This window comes from Mixophyes fleayi, chromosome 3 (genome assembly GCF_038048845.1).
Source record: "Mixophyes fleayi isolate aMixFle1 chromosome 3, aMixFle1.hap1, whole genome shotgun sequence".
In the NCBI taxonomy this organism is placed as follows: domain Eukaryota; kingdom Metazoa; phylum Chordata; class Amphibia; order Anura; family Limnodynastidae; genus Mixophyes; species Mixophyes fleayi.
The window spans coordinates 28,664,913-28,685,775 of record NC_134404.1 but is presented as its reverse complement, the minus strand read 5'-3'; the positions used below and the strand labels follow the sequence as shown (position 1 = coordinate 28,685,775).

At 38.9% G+C, this 20,863-nt stretch overlaps 1 pseudogene; it reads left to right on the top strand.

Annotated features, from left to right (window-relative positions):
• The window catches only part of LOC142143095 (uncharacterized), an 88,373-nt pseudogene that overhangs the window by 29,417 nt on the left and 38,093 nt on the right, over positions 1-20,863 (top strand).

Sequence of the window (20,863 nt, the reverse complement as noted above, 5' to 3'; positions counted from 1 at the left end):
TGTACTATCCTTACATGCTCCCCTCTTAACCTTTTGGCTTGTCTTTGTCATCCTTGCTTGCTGCCTGCTCTCGGCCATTTGCATATTTCCTGGTTTGCCTTCTGTATGCCATCTGCTGTACTAATACTTCCAGTCAGTAAACCGTATCGCTACCTGGAGATAAATTCTTAATACTCTGAGTGTGTACCGAAAAATATGTTTTTATTATTATTGCAGTACCGTGTTAGCCAGAAAAATCTTTGTGATGTTGAACACTTTTGTGTCAAAAAAGGCATAAGTATTATAGGAGTGATACCTTTATTGTCTAACCAAAAAAAAATATTTTATATGTTAGCTTTCAGAGCACAGAGGCCCCTTCATCAGGCAAGTTTGAAAATGAATGACTGAGAAAAAGGCACAACATTTAAGGGCTGTTATATCAACAAATTTGTACAGGGGCGGGAATACATCATTAAGATAAGCTAAAGTAATAAAAAGAAGGTTTTCATTTTGAATGGAAGAGTAAAAGTCCTACGAGTTCAGAGGTCTGGAGTCCCTCTGCTGTGGGGTGTGCAGTGTGTCCATGAAGTGGGTCATAAATCCAGGTGTTAGATTGAGTCCTTAAGTCAATGACTAAAATGTCTTTTTCAGCTTGAAATCCCATATTTTTCTCTCCATGTCATTTTTAAAAAGACTTTTCAGTATTAGGACTTTTAAATCTGTCATACTGTGTCCTGGTCCAGAGAAGTATTTACCCATGGGGGTGTCCAGAGTCCCTTGCAAAAACAAAAAAATGCAAAACCTGCACCAATGTCCTACCAACAAACACAGTCCACATACCCAACACACAACAAGACTATACAATTAGGGTTAAAACTGACACATTCTCATGTACATCCTCCAATGTGGTGTACATGATACATTGTACAAGGTGCCCTGAGGGAATTTACATTGGAGACACCAAGCAGAAACTGCAATCCAGGAAGAATCTACACAGACACACAATAAAGAAGACTCTGGACACCACCGTGGGTAAACACTTCTCTGTTCAATTCATCCACTTCCACTCAAGGGAATTCCAGTCATCTCGACATGTAACATGTCCCACTTACAGCTGACCTCTCAGATCAACGCTTTGTCCCACAGAATTGCCAGTCTTTGCTTCTCTTTAGCCACCACAAAACTCACCATTGGACATCTATTCACCAATTGGAATTTGATCCTTTACCACAGATGCCAGCCTATGGGTTTGGGGCAGTTGTCCTCCAACAGCATTTCCAGGGTTGGTGAATGCTAGGTGTTCAAGTTCTTGATCCGAGGGCAGTATTAATGTTACTGGCCAGGGCCATGCCCAATCAGACAATGCCACAGAAGTGGCATATATGAGCCACCAACGTGGCAATAGAAGCCCAAGGCTATGAGGGAGATGGTTTGAATTATACGATGGGCCGAAAGACCTCTTCAAACCCTCAGGACTGTTTTTATCCATAGGGTGGACAATTGGGAAAGTGACAGACTGTCTCAGCCAACATGACATCCATCCAGTGGAATTGTCACTCCACCTAGCAGTGTTACAAAAGCTTGTGAATTGGTGGGAACAGTCAACCTGATGGCATCTTAACTGAACCACAAGGTAATGGAGTACAGTGCCAGGTCCAGAGACTTTGGGGCATTGTCTTTAGATGTTATGGTGGTTCCTTGGGTCTTCCTACTAGTCTACCTCTTCCCTCCTGTGGCCATGCTCCTGAGGGTCTTAAAAAAGACAAAAGGAGGATTCCACACTATCCTCGTGGCCCTGGACTGGCCCAGGAGGTCCTGATGCTCTGGTCTCATTAGCATGAGGGATGCTCCTCTGTGTAAACTTCTGTTGTATCAAAATATACTCTCTTCCGGCAATTAGCAAGTCTAGCTTTAACGGGGTGGTCTTTGAGGCCACTATCCTAAAAGCTAAGGGTCTCTCAAAAAGCGTGACCATTCTGGGTGCTCACGGAAACCAGTCCTCACCAGGAACTACCATAGAATATGGAATGCTTACATTTCCCACTGCAAACAGAAGGGGTTCCCACCATTTGTTTGTAGACTGTCTTGACTTCTCACCTTTTCACAGGATGTTTTTATTAGAGCCTTAAAATCAGGACCTTACAGGTCCAAGTGTCAGCTTTATCCATTTTCTTCCATAGAAAACTGGCACCCTTACCTGGGGTCCAATGCTGCATGTACAGGCTTGCTATCTCCAATCGGAAGTTCCTTTGGACCTTAACTTTTTGCACAGGGTATTACAATAGCCACCCTTTGAGCCCTTCCAATCTGTGGATTTAAAAAAATTGTCCTTAAAATTGTCCTCCTGGTGTTCTCTACAGCTCTTAAGGTCTAAAAATTGAGGGCCTTTTCTTGCAGATAGAGCAGTGCTCAGAATGATACCTACATTCCAAAAAAATGAAGGCTTCAGGTTACACCTGAAGCAGAAATTGTGGTTCTTGTTTTCCACCAGGATAGTGCCAAGACCGTAGATATCTCGTCAGACGGTCTAGACTCAGTACGCGCCTTGCAGATTTTTAGATTTTTACTCAGAGAACAAAAGAGATATGCCATTTGGATGATCTTGCTCTGTATGGTGCACAAGATAGGTTGGCTTTCCATTAAACTAACTATCGCCAGGTGGATTAAATCTGTGATCCATTAGGCTTATACCAATGCGGGTCAACCTGTTCCAGGGTCCGTGACTGCTCATTTTACCTGCTTAGGGGGTACTTTCTGGGTGGCATGATTATGTGCTACTGCTGCAGCTGTGCAGGGCTGCCATGTAGTCGCCAGTGCAGTTTTACCAAATTTTATAGGTTTGACAATATTGCGTCCAGAGATGCTTCTTTGGTCTCAAGGTTCCGTATATTAATAAGAAATATATGCTCCCTTATTGACAGCTTTGGGACATTCCCATTGTGACTTCATAGTCCCCCATGGATTAGGAAAAATTGATTTTATGTAAGTATCAAATCCCATTTTCATTTCTATTCACTTTGAATGTCCCTAAAATGACCTACTTTATTTGACAATTGAAAAAGATGAAATCTTTAGCAAAAACAGACTTTGACTTTCCAAGTGATATAAAGTCAGTTTTATGTGGTGTAAACTAAGGAGCAACTGCAGTAAAGTGAAAAGTAAAAGTGACAAGTGGACATTTTCTCCCCAAAAGAAACTAAAATGATAAAAAGAGAAAAAATAATCAAATGAATCATAAAAGGGAACATACTTTGATTTCAGTAAGGAACGTAAGTCAATTTATGTGGCGTATTTGCACATTCTATGATGCATGACATAGCTGTGTGCATGCTCAGAATGGACCTTGCGCTAACACAATTTTATGCAATTTATGTCCGAATGCAAATAACATGTATAACTGCCTGCGACTTGAGAGGCGGAATGGGGAAGGGAAGAAGTGGACTAACTTAACCCATGTACAGTAAGGGCATTCACAAGCAGATGTGACTGGTTAATGTCATGAGTTTCTTGTAGGTATGCTTACTATCAGCTGTAGCCTTTGCACCTACTACAGAGCAGGTGTAAATGCCGACTGCTAGTGATGACTGACATGGCATAGTCTTTAAATTAAAATGTACAAGTATTTGTGCACAGAACATCTATATCCAAGTAAGTCAAACTATAGTAAAACATTATATGTAGATTACGCATTCCAAGCATCTTTATTTATGAATTTAATATAAAACAAAAACATTACAAAATTAAAAAGAAAATTCTTAAAATTAAAATACTGTTGAGTTCTATTTTTTATTATTACAAATTTTTTGTATGTTCTGATGAGACTTTTTACTGTACTTAGGAATGTGCATATACTGTAGTAGTTTGTGTGTCTATGTACGGCAAGTAATGTTTACCCGGAGCGTACTCCGTTTAAACATTACAAAACAAAATGTATCTTGGGATATGCTTGGATTTGAATACAAACGAAACTAAGCACAAGTTCCGTGGTTTTTTTTCCTATGTGTTTTTTTTAAACGCAAGTTGTTTTCGGACCTGACTCAGGCCCAAAGTGGCTTTAGGTTGGTCTCTGCCTGCTTCTGTTTGGCTATCAGTCAGTGGACATTTAGAAGCCATTACAGCAGTTATGGTCAAGGCCAATTTTAGACAAAATGGTACTGTGGAGAGAAATCTTGGTGATCCCACTGTATGGTGAACTGCAGCTAAGTGCAGTTTCACATTGCCAACTATATTATATAGACCCCACTGCACAACTAACCATATAATACACCCCCATAGATTTATTTTATTTGTTACTGCAGTTTGAGAGGAGATCTATTTATTAATTTTTATTTATAAGGTGCCACAACAAGTCTGCAGCACCATAAATGACATATACAGAACGCAATGATCCATAAAACATTGCACGATACATGAAAAACAAAACACAAAGACCAAACTTACTGTATAAACAAATAAAATACAGATAATATGCAGATCTAATTATTTATGGGACACTGAGTGAGAGTGATGGTAATGACCATTATGAAGTAGGGCCGTGCTTGTGAAAGCTAACATTATAAGGGGAAGACACAAACAGGGCAGTTTCGACTGGGGAATGGGGGTGAAAGCTGAGACAAGGGAAGAAGACTTGAATAAAGAAAGATATTATTGCATTAAAATGTGATCAGCAGTTACTGCTATGGTTCATACCTGCAACTTCCCCATATTGTGTGAGCAGGTCTTTAAAAATACATCCAAAATGCATAGTTAGAAACTGTTATATGTTGAGCTAAATCTGTTGCCAAGTATCATGTGATGTGCCATATCTGGTGTCAGGTATACCAAACTAAACAAATCTAGCACAAAGTATGTCCTGCAGAGCTATGCCTTGTGTCATATACACAACATTCAGCTATATCTTGTGTCAAGTATATCAAATTGAGCCATATCCTGTGCGATGTCTAATATGCCAAACCTTACCTAGTGACAAGTGTAATATGCAGAGCTATGCCTGATACCAAATTTAACACCATATATGGTGCTCATTTTAATATGTAGACTTAGATCAGTATTCAGTTTTATATGCAGATCCATAACTAATGTAAAATAAAAAGCACTTTCTGACCTCAGCAAGTTACAATTCCCCAGCCTCATTCTCTGGGTCCTGCTAATATTATACTTTTAAGCTGTTGACTGATGTCAATGTTTTTTGTCATGCTCTGAACTCTAGTTATCACAGAAAGAAAGAACACCGATAATTAACTCTTTGTGTGACTGGTGATAGCCAAGAATAGGTTCTTCCCCCCAAAAAAACTCTAAATCTGCATGAAAAAATCATCAAAGGCCACACACAGGTATTAGTAATCTATCCCCACAAGGGGTATGTTTATTGATGGAAATACATAAAAGAACTAAACAGCACAACGTTTTGGGGGCAGAAGCACCTTTGTCCTATAGGAAAAGACCTAACTTGAAACTGCCCATGAGATGTCAGCAGGACTCATATGAAGACAGATAAGTTTCTTTTGCTTTGCTATGTTTAAGTTATTTAAGTGAGACATCAAACTATGTTATTAAAATCTCTGACCAGGACTGCAATATTGCTATTGAGAGGTATTATAGCACTGTCTAAAAGAAGAGCTTGTTCTAGCCAAATCTGTTGTATTTAAAGTTATATGCAAGCTGACTGGGACACAGAGAGCAATCATTTACCACAAGAGTTTGTCTATATTGCATTTGAAGATTGATTCTATTGTGAAACTGCCTAAAATGGTTGCTGATGTGAGAATTGCAAGTTTTTTAACCCTACAGTTGCTGGGAAAGAGCTGCTTATTTAATTATACGGATTGCTAAGTGGACAATGTCCTTTACACTGGAAATCGTTTATTGTGCAGATTTGCTTTTGTTTACAGAGCTCAGTAGTCACGCATGCGTCAAGTTGATTACTGATTTCCTAGCCATGGATCCAAAAGTTCGATGTTTTGATCTCTGAGCCCCAGTCCCTGTACCATTTGCAGAATATCAGTCTGTCCCTGATGTTTTTCCTGAAACGAAGAGTGGCTTCTTTGCTGACCTTTTTGACACCAGGCCATCCTCCAAAGTCTTCGCCTCACTGTGCGAGCAGTTGCACTCACACCTGACTGCTGCAATTCCTGAGCAAGATCTACACTGGTGGTGCCCCGATCCAACAGCTGAATCATCTTTAGGAGACAGTCCTGGTGCTTGCTGTACGTTATTTGGTGTTCTGAAGAATTCTTCACAACTATTGAAACTCTCTCCTTGCAGTTCTTGATGATCCGATAAATGGTTGATTTAGGTGCAATCTTACTAGCAGCAATATTCTTGCCTGTAAAGCCCTTTTTGTGCAAAGCAATGATGACTGCACTTGTTTCCTTGCAGCTAACCATGGTTAACAGAGGAACAGCAATGATTTCAGGCACCACCCCCCTTTTAAAGCTTCCAGTCTGTTATTCTAACTCAATCAGCATGACAGAGTGATCTCCAGCCTTATCCTCGTCAACACTCTCACCTGTGTTAACGAGAGAATCACTGACCTAATATCAACTGGTTTTTTTGTGGCAGGGCTGAAATGCAGTGGAAATGTTGTTTTTGGGATAAAGTGCATTGTCATAGCAAAGAGGGAGATTGAAATTAATTGCAATTCATCTGATCACTCTTCATGACATTCTGGAGTATATGCAAATTGCCATCATAAAAACTGTAGCAGCAGACTTTATAAAAAATAATATTTGTGTTTTTCGCAAAACTTTTGGCAATGACTGTACATAATGAAGGCACATTTGAAACATAACTGAATACATGTAATACATTTGCCCCTTTTGAGCGGGCATTAACTACAACACATTTTCTATCAAGTCTGTGATGAGGGGACCAGGGTTAAAAAAGTATAGTAACTCAACCACTATTAGTGTGAGAACTGAGATACAGTGTCTAGGGGATAAGGGTTATTTCATTTCTGCACAACCTGTGACATCCGACAATGACCTGTAGCACTGTCAACAAAGATGGATTTGGATCCACCAGAAATGTAGCCATGTCATCCACAAACTGGAACACAACTACCCCTTAATAGTAAAACAACAGCAACAAAAAAAGTGGCTGTGCCAGGAGAGTTGGCTTAAACCACATACTGTTTGAACTATCTCACTTGTAAGGAGCCAAAAACATTTAAATAGATGGGAGAAAAATACTCCCTTAACAGTCCTGCCTAATATGCATTGGCCTGTTCTCTTGGAGGTGAATGATAAAATGATGAGGCCACTGATCCTAGAGTACTGGCCACCACTGGTACCCCTGGCCATTGAGTACCAGGGTAATACTGTCCAAATATAGTGCACATTTTTGTTGCAGTATGATCTGACACAAAGGAGAGACTGAGGGTAAGTAGGAGTTCTCTGTGTGAGTCTGATATTTCACATACTGACACTGTAATTATAGAGCAGCCTCCTTCCAAAATCTTTCAACCATTTGGAAATATGAGAATGAGTAGCAATGATGATGATTTAGACATAGAAATTGAGGATGCTACTTTGGAAGTTGTGAAAGTGATCAGGACAGAAAAAGATAGTTGTTTTGTTGACGTTCACTGTTCAAAATGAGGGCAATGAAAACATAATAACTTTTGTTTCAGTAGTTAAAATAATATATAGAATCCCCATTCCAAAATATTAACAGGTTTGCCTTTAGCTAATACGTTTCCCCAAATAGTAAAAGGTGGGTTCCTGACTCTTGTACCCATATGACTTTAGAATTGGCATCAATTCTTTGGAAACTGATAGAGAATATGAGCATTCAGTGGACAGTTCTTAAAAAGGTAACAAGAATATTTGTGTATAGGACAGTCACAGTTAACATGGTGCCTAAGCGCACACCTGTCTCTCTCAGCAATGTTTCACTCATCACTCCACCTACCCGCTAAAGTTCTCTCAGATCCACTGACCCCAATGTATTAAGGGTGATTACCCACATGATTGCTGCCTTTTTGATCCAAGATGAATGTCTTTGGGCTAACTCACTCTGATACTGTGTCTCTCCATCATACAACCACATTCTGAGGTAATTTTGTCCTCATATCTGTCCCATTCCACTCATATTTTCTCTGTCATGATGTACTTTTCCCAGCAGGCCATGGAAATACTCTCCAGATTGCTGGGGTATTGTGGGACCTCCTACCCTCCATCTAGGACCCTGGCTGTTACACAATTTCAGATCAGCTTCTACCAGTCTCTGTGTACTAATATCAGGGCCACATATTCAGTCACTGGGAGGTGTGAATAACAATGCCAGAGGGAGTGTTACATAAAGATAAATATTGCTGCAACAATAACATATGTAAACAAAACAGTAACACATGCTTTGGGCCTGGAGGTCTACGCATATAACTGGTTATATATGAATACATTCCTGATATGGCCTCCAAATGTCCTAGGAAGTCAAGAGGACCATTGTCTTACAGAGAAAAATCTCTTCTTTCATGCAAGTTTCTTAACTACAATGATTCTAATATTTCTTTGATGAACTAGGACACATGTAAGCTCAAAAATGAATAATAACCTCATTATTTTAATCCTTACCCTTTATTTATTAACAATTATTTACATAGCGCATACATATTCTGTAGCGCTTTACAGAAAATATGTAATCAATGACATCAGTGCCTGCCCCAACGAACTTATAGTCTATATTCCCTATCACACACTCACGGGTTAATTTAATCAGAAACCGACTAATTTACCTGGAGACTCTGCCTCTTTTGACAGAAGAGAAACAAAGGCATACAAATCAACATCCAACAACATCCAGAGGGAGAATCAGTAGGGAGAGAAGCCCCTGTCCTCCATGGGATTCTTGATCATATCTCTCCATCATTGGTATTATTTTGCTAATGTTCACAAAGATATCTCTTCAATTGTTATTGCCTCCGTTGAGATTCCATGACTGTTGTTTTTCACTGGGACACTGTGAGATATGACATTTTCTTACACATGGGTGAGACCGTTCTGATAACACTTCCCTGTTACCTTTTTGACTGTTGCTCTGTTTAGATTTCTAAGGTAGGTCTGGTAGGTCAGGGATATGAGATATGTCTGCTCATTTTTTTTTGCTGAGATCATTTGTCCTTATAGTGGACTTGTTTCTTGCTCTCTGTATTTTGTATGTTTTCTCTGAAGTTTTCATTTTGCAATATTTAGCTTTTCATTAGATGACTATTCTTTTAGACTTGTATTGTTACCATAGCTGTTACCTATTGATTTAATTATTTTTTTAATGTTAAATGTTATTGTCCTCCAGTGACCCCCACCGTTTGTATATCAAAATATATATATTTCTGGGCACAGTTTTTTGTCAATATGTGTCCTGAAAGTGGTAACTTGATTCATTTTTGTTTTCTCCTTTCTTCTCCTTTCCACCTGCCACATCAGACCCAACCCAACCCTACCCTAGGTGGACTGTTCACCGTTTATATGAAACAAATAGGGGTATTCGGGCTAAGAGTAGCACTTCCTCGTGAGATCAGATGAATTTCCTTTTGGAAAAATTACAAACTGGCTCTATTAATGCTAAAGGGCTAAATACTCTTGGAAAAAGATCAGGAGACCTCCGGGCGGATAATGTTAATAATATAGCATTAGTCCAGGAAATGCACTTACAACATGGTCCCATATCTTCTTCACTACGTAACTACTACTACCCAAATATGTTTAACAGTAGCAATTTTAGTGGTAAGACAAAAGGGGTATCTTATTATTATATATCTTATTTGCTAAACAACTCTCATTGTCTGGCATTGTAACGCATAGGTTGGAGGATTGTAGAGGTCTCTTGGTCAAATGTAGAATTTTTAACCACTAGTTCTCAATTGTTAGAAAAGCGGAGGTAAGTTTTTCAGATAACGCATGCTTGTTCCATCAGTGCATCAGTTGTGGAGACACAGTATACATTTCTATCCTGCTGGTACAGACACCCTAGTATGCTTCAGTGGATACACCCAGTTACTTCTGGCGATTTTTGGAGATTTTCTGGTGCCCCAGGGATTTAAATGCATATTTGGTGGGACTGTCCTCAAATAAAACTGTCTCTACAGAGGTAGTCAGAATAACTAATGTTATCTTAAACTGTGAGATTCCTATGGTCCTAAGGTTTTTTGGCCTCTCAATCTGTTTAAAATTCCCATTAGCAAATACCAAAAAATCATAATTAAACCATCTAAACCTTGCCGCAAAGGCTGTAATTGCAGTTCGATGGAAATGTTCCAGTCCTCCATCACTTAAAGAATGGTGTAATCTGATAGATTACTATATTTTGATGGATGATTTGATTACTTCTGTGACTGATAAATCTTCTGAATTTCTAGCCACATGACTCTAAAGATTTTAATTCAAAGAAACTTCCCTGAAGAGGTAGGTTTTCAGAGAACGCTTGAAGGTTTGAAGACTAGAGGAAAGTCTTATTGTGTGAGGGAGGGATTTTTACAGAGTGGGTGCAGCCCGAAAAAAGTCCTGTAACTGGGAGTCATGTGATGAGAGTGGATAAGAGACGCAGAACTTGTGCAGAATGGAAGTGTCGATTTGGGAGATATTTTGGGACAAATTAGGAGCTATATGGTGCAATTTTGTTGATAGCCTTGTATGCTTTTAGAAGCATTTTATATTGGATTCGTTGAAAAACAGACAACCAATGTAGAGACTGACAGAGTGACTCAGCAGAAGAAGAACAATTTGCAAGGAAAATCAATCTAGCTGCAGAAAAAGAAAGCAGGGCGGAGGTGGATCCAGAGAAATTAACAAAGAAAGTGTGATTAGATATGAAGGATGAGAACCAGTATAGGACAGTGTCTTGAAGATCTAGGGATGGTAGCATTTGTATGTGGTAAGAGTGTTCAATAGTGTCAATTGCTGCAAAAGGATCCAGAAGAAATAGAAAAGAGTAATGGCCTTTAGTTTTTGCTGTGTTCAAATCATTGACAACCTAGTCTCTGTGGAGTGTTGAGAGTGAAAGCCTGACTGAAGAGAATCCAATAGATTGTTTGCTGTAAGAAAGTGTATAAGGCGAGTGTAGGCAATTTTCTCAAGAAGTTCGGAGGGGCATTGGAGTTGAGAGATGAGTCGGTAATTTGAGAGACAGTTTAGGTAAGAATTTAGTTTTTTCAGAATAGGAGTAATCACTGCATGCTTGAATAGTGATAGAAAGATACCAGGCGAGAGAGAGAGATAACAGATTTTAGTTAAAGTTGGAATGAGCACAGGAGACAGAGACCTACCAATTTGTGAGGGTATAGGATCAAGAGGACACGAAGTAGAGTAGGAAAATAAGTAGAGAGTAGATACTTCCTCTTCATTTGCGATAATTTTTTGTCATAATTGCGTGTCCTAAATTTTCAACAATGTGCATGCCTGCAACTTGCACCAGTATTGATTTTTCTCCTCACCTGTTTGACACTTGTAGACGGATAACCTTGAAGAGGTAGATTTGGGGAGATCATGTGCATGTGGAGTCGTATAACAACCCCTTATGACAGCTGCCAATCCCTGAGGTGTGATACTTGTAAGGCCACAAATGAACTTATCAAGGGACCCAGACTGCGACAGGGAGGAAAAACAGAGTGGAGAGGTTGTTCTGTTGGAGAGTCAATGCGTTGCAGTTTTTGACTTCTGCTGGATTAGTATTCACTCATACTTCTTCAACGCATTACCCAGCGAGTCTGATAGCTTGGTGGGTCTGATGGAGATGGGAGACTTTGTATTAAATTCCTACCACACTGGTAGAGGGGGACAAAACTGGGCCAAATGGCCGGAAACTCAAGGTTCCAGCAGCAAACGTGACTGTAGTCCTCTGGGCTAGAGGGGTAAGGGAGAGGGTGTATGTTAAACCCATCTGGCTTTTGTTTAGTAATGTATATTTTGTGGTGTATTATTTAACAATAAAAATACTGTTGTTTTTGCGAACAGCTTTGCCTGACTTACTGTTAAACCCCTAGAACATATTAGGTATCCTTCCCTGTTGAAGGGAGGCACCCCTGGTTGACCAGGCAGGATGTAGAGGGCATAATTGGGTCAGGTAAACCTAATTGCATTGGGACAACATTTTCCACACATGGGAGACTTGGCATGCCTCTCTACAGTCAAAATGGGGGTTTGACTTTAATACATCTGACTATAATTATATACCTCCATGCAATCATCACCAAAAGGATTAATTTTGTAATTAAATATTTCATATGCAGCTATTTATGTTTTCATTATTTAATCTATTGCCAATTAAAATGTAATTGCCTATATGCATATTTCATAGGTAACACCTACATTATATAGCTACATCAAGGCAAGTGTATACATAAGTTTAGACATCATTCTAATAAATGAATGGAAATTATAGGGAATAGTTGATATCAGAGGCAGGTACACCTATAGCCTGGGCGTGATTATCAAGTTACCTGATGATTGGTTGTTACGAGTTGATTTGTCCCACTATGTAAGCCTTGACAAAGCATGTAGCAATTACACGCAAGTTGCCGCGTATGTTGGGGATCTTGTGTATTCTATTTATGTGTCCAGGTGAATAGAACACTAATTTATGTTAGTGTTGACTAAAAAAATTACCAATATTATCTATTTCCAATGTAGGTTTACAATGCGGATTCGGTCCGCAAGGCATAGTGAGCATCTATTCTTACAAAATCCACTCTCTGTGTCATCCATTGTACCTTTCAGTATATCTATCATTGAATGTGGATATCCTGATGGAGTTAAACAATTTGAATGCAGTTCTGGTATGCGGCACAGTGTGTGAGGGTCGGCTGGTTTATAGTAACTACCTGCCACTCAGTGACTTGCTACTTATGGGGCATACCTGGTCTACCAAGCAGAGATTATTCTGGATACTATTATTAGTAGACTCTAATGATAGATTTGCCACTAAAGAGAAAACAGTAAACAGTGATGTAGTTGACTAACTTTAATATTGAAATACCAACACAGTGGAATCTGAATAAAAGTATTTTATTAATATAAACACATAATAAAAGATTATATAAAAATAATATTTAACACTGAAACACAGTTTGCTGTAATATTCAGATATTCCAACATATAATGATGCCACAAATGATCTGAACAAACTCTAATGGTAGTTATTGTCTCTCTGTGCTAAAATCACTTACTCGCTCTTACTAGCTCTCTTATAAAGACCATATAACAATGGGCAATAGTCAATGAAACATCTGTGCTTATAGATGGAGATTTAAGTTTAGCACCATCTACTTAGATTTACTATGAATAGATGTTAATAATAAATAATAATTTTGGAGCGTTTGGACATATAAATCTATAGCCAGAAGCCAGAGGGATCTTATTTGTGCCCCAGCGTAGAAAAAAGTTTGTGATTAAATGTTCAGCCGCTATAATCAGCAATATACATATACATATATATATATATATATATATATATATATATATGTATGCAGCTCTTATCCAATGTTGTTATCATACGCCAAATGGAACTCATTCATAGGACTAATGTAAAGACCTTCCATGTGCAGATAAATAGTAAGTTAGGGCTGTCTTTAAGGGGTCCGGTCTAACCACATTCAGCGACCGGATAGCATACCAGCAGTTTGACAGGAGCTGTTCTTTAATAAACATGTTCCATTGTCTGTCCCAGAGAGCTCCAGTATTGCAGAGGGAGATTCCTATTTGGGATTATGCTGCTTGGAAAAAGTGCTTAAAAATGTCCTTTTGCTTTGGTAATTGATAAATCATATTCTGGATTTTATCTTTGAGAGCCTGAGTGACTGATTTTCTGACGTGTTTCCTTACCAATATGATAACTTCTTTAGAGGAATATTTTCAGTCTTAGTTCAGTAACCAATATTGTCACAGGGATTTACTATTAACCCTGTAAGTGAGTGAGCATAATCTATGGCTCCCTTATTGGGCTCTATGATTCACGTTCACTGTTGGCCCAGGCTAATTTTAACTGATTTGTTCAAGATTAAATTTGTGCAACCCAATCTAAGGACTCGCGGTTTAAATGATTTTGTGATTCCGAAGTATAACTGACAGCTTCCGGAAGCTTCCTGCCTGACATTTCTATTTCTGTTGATAACATGACCATAAATCCCACCCCGCAAGCTCGTTGCCTAGGTGTAATCCTTGATTCACAACTGTCGTTTATTCCCCACATCAACTCTATATCTAATTCATGTTACATACACCTAAAGAACATTTCCAGAATACGCACATATCTGACACAAGACACCGCAAAAACATTAATTCATGCACTCATCATCTCCTGCATCGACTATTGCAATTCCCTCCTTACTGGTCTTCCCAAAGTCAGACTTGAACCCCTACAATCTATTTTGCACGCAGCAGCTAGATTGGTTTTCCTTGCAAACCGTTATTCTTCTGCTGAGCCACTCTGTCAGTCTCTACATTGGCTGCCTGTATTTCAACGAATCCAGTATAAAATTCTTCTACTAACATTCAAGGCCATCAACAAAATTTCACCGACATACATTTCCTCACTTGTCTCGAAATATCTCCCTACTCGACACCTCCGTTCTGCACAAGATCTACGTCTCTCCTCCACTCTCATCACATCCTTCCATTCCCAGTTACAGGATTTTTTCCGGGCTGCACCCACATTGTGAAATTCCCTCCCACGCACAGTAAGACTTTCCTCTAGTCTTCAAACCTTCAAGCGTTCACTGAAAACCCACCTCTTCAGACAAGGTTATGATATTCCTCAACCATCATCTTAATTTCTCTAGATTACCCTATTACCATCCTCTACACTGCTAATGCAAGACAACAACCCTCTGACCAACATTGCCACACACACAGCACACTCAATACTTTTACCTTTGCAGTCTAGCTGGTCCATTGTGCAATATGATGTAGCACATGCCCTTGTGTTTCTAACTCCCATTGTCACATAGATTGTAAGCTTTCGAGCAGGGTTCTCTTACCTCTCTGTCTGTATGTATTACCCAGTATTGTTTTATCAATGTTTGTTCCCAATTGTAAAGCGCTACGGAATTTGCTGGCACTATATAAATAAATGTTGATGATGATGATGATGAGCTCTTTATTCAGTAAATACCGAGGACCTTATCTCAGTTATAATTAACCTACACTGATTTCTATTTTGAGGACGTATCATACCATACTATTTAGATGAAGGTCATAACAACGAGATCATTCCCAAGTACAGATTTTAATTCTCTACAATATACACATTTTAATCATTTAGCTGAAACACTACCATCATTGTGATAGCATACATCCATGTTTTACTGAAGTGGAACACCTGGTGCTGTTCAAGCAAGTTAAATTTAGATAACAGGCTCTTTCGTGTTTGTGCACCACAATGTAACACTTGTTACCTACACTGATTTGTATTCTGAGGACATATTATAACATACTTTTTAGACAATACTATAACAATGAGATGATTCCAGAGTCTAGTTTATTTTACCCACTACACTTTACACATTTTTAACAATTTTGATAATCACTGTCCTAATTGATTTCACATAGTACCGTGTTTATTGAAGAGGTATATGTGGTGTTTTTTACATCATTGTACAACTGGAGATGTGTCGCCCCAACTGCATTTACCTTTAGTACAACTTTTGAGGGATCCATTGAATTTATCGGCTTAGACCCTATAAAATATGAAATCCGGTCATTTAGGACTGTACTCATGGCCTTAGACAGGGCTTTCATAGTGGCAATAAAGCAATAAGGGAGATAGAAGATCAAAGTGTACAATAAATATATCAGGCCCACTAGAAAGTGGGGTCTCCAACCCTTAGTAACTCAAGGATTTGCTGCTTGATTAGTTACGTGCCTCCAAGGCTTTTTATGTTATTTTTTACCTTCATATGGTTTACTGCATCCCCCACCCATCATTCATCACAACACTTTGCTGTTGGATTTTGTTTAATTGTCTATCAGGTTACCAATTGCATTAGGGTTTTTTTATTTACAGGTGTGCACATGGTACAGATGCAGATATGGGTGGTTGGGAATTTATTTGTGTTCTGGGCATCCAGGCACCAGGTGGCCCATGAGTGGTTATCCTTTGCCATCCTCGGTGAAATTTGTTGGTTGGCTAAGAGGGGTTTGTGCCAGCCAGATCTTATTGCCATGTTTTTATCAGTAGTTAAGAATTCGAGGACCTCCCAACATACTTATCATACTTATCATACATCTTGTAGGGAACGATTTGGGTAAATGCAAATTGTTAGAGTTGATTAAAATCAGGGAGAATTTTGAGGAGATAAAGAATGGATGGCCAGTATTTAACTTGCGCTAATCTGATGTCATCCCCAGTATCTGCTGAAAGAGTAATATTCCTGACCACATTAGGAGTCTACTGAAAAATTTTAATAGGGCAACTGGCTGTGTCATTAGGGCACTTGGGGGTATGATAATTGAACAGCCCTTGATTACGGTGGACCTGGCTCACATGTTTAGATTGGATGTTGTTCATTTTACGGATGAGGGGTTGTGGGTCTCCATAGAACAGATCTATTGGAAATTAAGGGGCTTAGTTAGGCCATTTTGGTGGTGGGCTGTGTGTCCATTAGAGGACCACAGCAATGGCAGGAAAGCATTGCGGTCAGCGGCTAATACAAGGAGCTTTTGTTGATTGACCACAGGTCACTACCCCCTTCAAAGTAAGTAAGGCTTTTGGTCCTTTTGTGTGGGGGACCCCATGACCTGTTTGGTGTGAGCATGTTATTGGGAGTCTAGAGCGTGTCTAGTTTCTCTGATGTCAGATTAAGTGCCGGCCATTCAGTAAGGGATAACATTCTTGGTTTAGTGGAATCCAGGGCTTTTGGCTATCCACTCGTTTGATTTAGTATTAGTCTGTTTAGCTGAAATCACATTTTAATTTCTTTGTCACTATTTAAATCTTAATTAAAACTGAATCCGGGCCGATTGGCCATCTACTTATTTGATTTAGTATTAGTCTGTTTTACTAAAATCACATTTTGATTTCTCCATCACAATTTAAATTTTAGTTGAAACTGTGTCCTTATTTCCAAATTTAAATTGATGTCCGTGTCTTTGCTTCATGAACACAGTAATAATTAAACGTGTTACAAAGAGGTTTATTGAGCAGTGGAAAGAAACATCATCATTAAGCAGTTAAATCATGTAGAAGATATGATATGAAAAGGCAGAGTTTGGCATAAATATCATATTATCTGATGGAATAGAAGGGGGAGGGACAAGTCAATTGAGTTCTGGAGCTGAATTATGTACCTTCAACAAATAAAGAAAAGGTGAGCTGGCAATAAGGTAATGTGAGTTCTTTCGGTAGAGTAAAGGTGAAGTGTTGTTTATATGTTTAATTTTTATGGTGTCAAAGATTGCATTCTGTTCTCTCCAGTTATAATGCAAAATAGTTTTCAAAAGCGTGCACACATATGGCTCCTCACACAGGTTTCAGCTGAATCACTTAACATTTATTCACAAGGATGGATAAACAGTCCTCTCATTGTCTTCTGCAAACAAAATGAAACTTTCACAACAATAAACATAATTCAATAGACCTCAACTCTGGCTATAAAAATTAGGTCCCTAACTAGTCACTGGACACATTTTGGCACCAGTCTCCCACACACAGTTCGTTCATTTTGTGTAGGAGGATCAGTCTGTATGTATGACACTACGCCTAATTACCATGTATAGCAGGGCTTCACATAGTGGCTGAGAGAGGAGATGCTTGGTAATCCTGTCTGTGTGTATGACATCAACACTTCTCATTACTTTCTATACCAGTAGTCATCATAATAACTGTAGGGAAGGTACATTAGTGTTTATGTCTGTAAGAGAAGGTGCTTGATAATCATCACCTTCTTATTATCATATAGCAGGGCTCCTCACAGTGGCTGTAGGGTATATATATATCAAACCTTCTAAAAAGGAAAAGTGGAGATGTTGCCCATAGCAATTAGTTAGATTCTAGCTAACATTTTCTAGAATGTACAAGATAAATGTTAGCTAGACTCTTATGTGTTGCTATGGGCAACACCCCCACTTTTCCTTTTTAGAACATTTGATAAATTTACTCATGTATGAGAAAGTGCTCTGTGATAATATCTATATGTATGGCATTCTCATCCCCATCACCTTATCTATCATGGCTCCTAACACTGACTTCAGGAGGAGGTGCTACCTTGTGGAGCAGCTCTTCTCTCAGTGACTATAGGAGGAGTCACTCAGTGATCATATCTGTGTGTATTACATTAACATAAAATATTCCATATGTGGTATATACATTAGGAGCCTTTGAACCAGGGTATCCTGCAGTACTGTGTCTGCAGATTGTTTTATAGACAGTTCTCTTTACCACTGAGTTCCGGTAATCAATCATGTTTTTCAATGAAAAGCTTAAAATGACAGAATACTGAATCCACAAATGAAACATGAAGGATCATTAACTCTGGTGCAAAGTGGACCTACCATTTTCTTTTTGACGGATAGAGGTAAGAGTTATTAATTTAAACTTACTTAACCTTTTTATGAATTGCTGAGCTACTAGGCTGGAAACTATTATGTAACAATAGATTAACGCTCTTTTGATTGTACAGTAATATTTATTGTGGGAGGGGTAATAAAGAAAACAGCAGTTGCCAAATATCAACATGTGAGGTCAAGATAAGGCTTATTTATTCTCCCAGGATTTAAAAGCAGTTGTTTCTGTACAGAAGGACAGAGGAGGAGAGACCAGATCCGCTCATTGTTTATGTTCCACACTGTACAGTGCTCAAAGTAAGAAACCAAATACTATTTCTTTTCATATCGTAGCTAACAACTTTTTTTCTAGGAACCTTTAAAGTATTTGGAACACAGATATTATTAGGCTGTAATATAGTAATTTACTTAATACCTATTTATTTGCTGTAGCTGTGTACCTCAAACCTGTCTCTGTCTTAAAGGGACAGTACTTAAACAAAGCCTTCTCTCTCGTTCCTGAATCTCCCTCTTACTTTTTCTATCAATATAACTGAAATTTTGTAATCATGAAGTTCAGTGTAACAACCATGTACCTGTGTTATCATTCAGCTTATATCTGTAGACTTGCCTAGATTCATGTTCTACACAGCCTTTCTTGTAGGTGAACATAAGCTTAAGCATTCCATTGTGTATACTAAAATATAGTGCAAGCTTGATTTGGAGTTAAAGCTTAAAAGAAATAACAAAATGATTGTTTTTGTGAGGTTTTAATGCATTATCAACCTCTACTGTAAACTATCGAGATATTAAAAGTCATCAAGGCATTCCGTGACCATCTAAAAGCACAAGACTGCAGGACTAGGGATTTTATATAGCTCACAGGAATCTGTGCTAAATTAGAATATCCATAATACTGTACATTAGGTGGTGTGTTATTGTTTATAATATACAAATTTTCCCAATAAATATTGAAGTGATGACATCGGAACTCAATGATTTTTAAAATACATAAACTGGGAATAAACAGATGAGGTGATAAATAATATGGATATTAGTTGACTTACTGCTTAAGTCCATAAAATTATTAACATTTAGTTACTTTTTAATTTGACTTTAACTGGAGATCTTCTTTGATAGGTTCTCATTTTAATTTAACAAAATGTAGTTGCTGATGTGCAGTAAGTGGTATGTACTGTAGATTACTGTGACACAAGATGTGCAATGTGGTAAACACTAGTATGTAGAAGAGCACTGCAGACATGGGGGGCTGCTCGTCAGGCTGTTGGTGTCCCCTAGTTTTTAAATGGAAGCCCTATCTCGCACTCTTCATTTATCTTATCCTGTCCTGAACAAAAGCTGTAGCATGGAGGTCATCATCTCCTCCTAACATCCAGTGCTAAGCTCCATCTTATCCTGTCCTGAACCAAGGCTGTAGCATGGAGGTCATCATCTCCTCCTAACATCCAGTGCTAAGCTCCATCTTATCCTGTCCTGAACCAAGGCTGTAGCATGGAGGTCATCATCTCATCCTAACATCCAGTGCTAAGCTCCATCTTATCCTGTCCTGAACCAAGGCTGTAGCATGGAGGTCATCATCTCATCCTAACATCCAGTGCTAAGCTCCATCCTATCCTGTCCTGAACCAAGGCTGTAACATGGAGGTCATCATCTCACCCTAACATCCAGTGCTACGCTCCATCCTATCCTGTCCTGAACCAAAGCTGTAACACAGAGGTCATCATCTCCTCCTAACATCCAGTGCTATGCTCCATCTTATTCTGTCCTGAACCAAAGTTGTAACATGGAGATCATCATCTCCTCCTAACATCCAGTGCTATGCTCCATCCTATCCTGTCCTAAACCAAAGCTGTAACATGGAGATCATCATCTCACCCTAACATCCAGTGCTATGGTCCATCTTATTCTGTCCTGAACCAAGGCTGCAGCATGGAGGTCATCTTCTCCTCCTAACACCAAGCACCTTGCTCGTTCTTCTGTGCCACATGCTTTCTCCCTTCTACTGTCCTGAGCTGCCTCTAGAAAACCTGTGAAAAGAAAAAGAAGATGTTGCTGCTTGGAGAACATACAAGGTTGACATCACTAAAAATATATTCCAAGGTGAGAGATGTAGACACAACAGTTCAGGAGAGAAAGAAAATGATTGCAAGTGTTGGCCTTTTGTTTGGTAAAGGAGAAGAGGATGGAGGGGACAGGAACAGAGAAGTCCAGACAAAAGGGGGATTGATGTGCTGCAAAAAATGAGCACAAAGGTGTAGAGAGTGTAAGCGGATATCTTTTTGGTTGCTATTGGTTACATTACATCATTCATTGCAGTATGTTATTCAATAAATGTAACCAATTTATTTGACTAAGATGATAGTTCTCCATGATAGTGGATATATAGGCAGTTA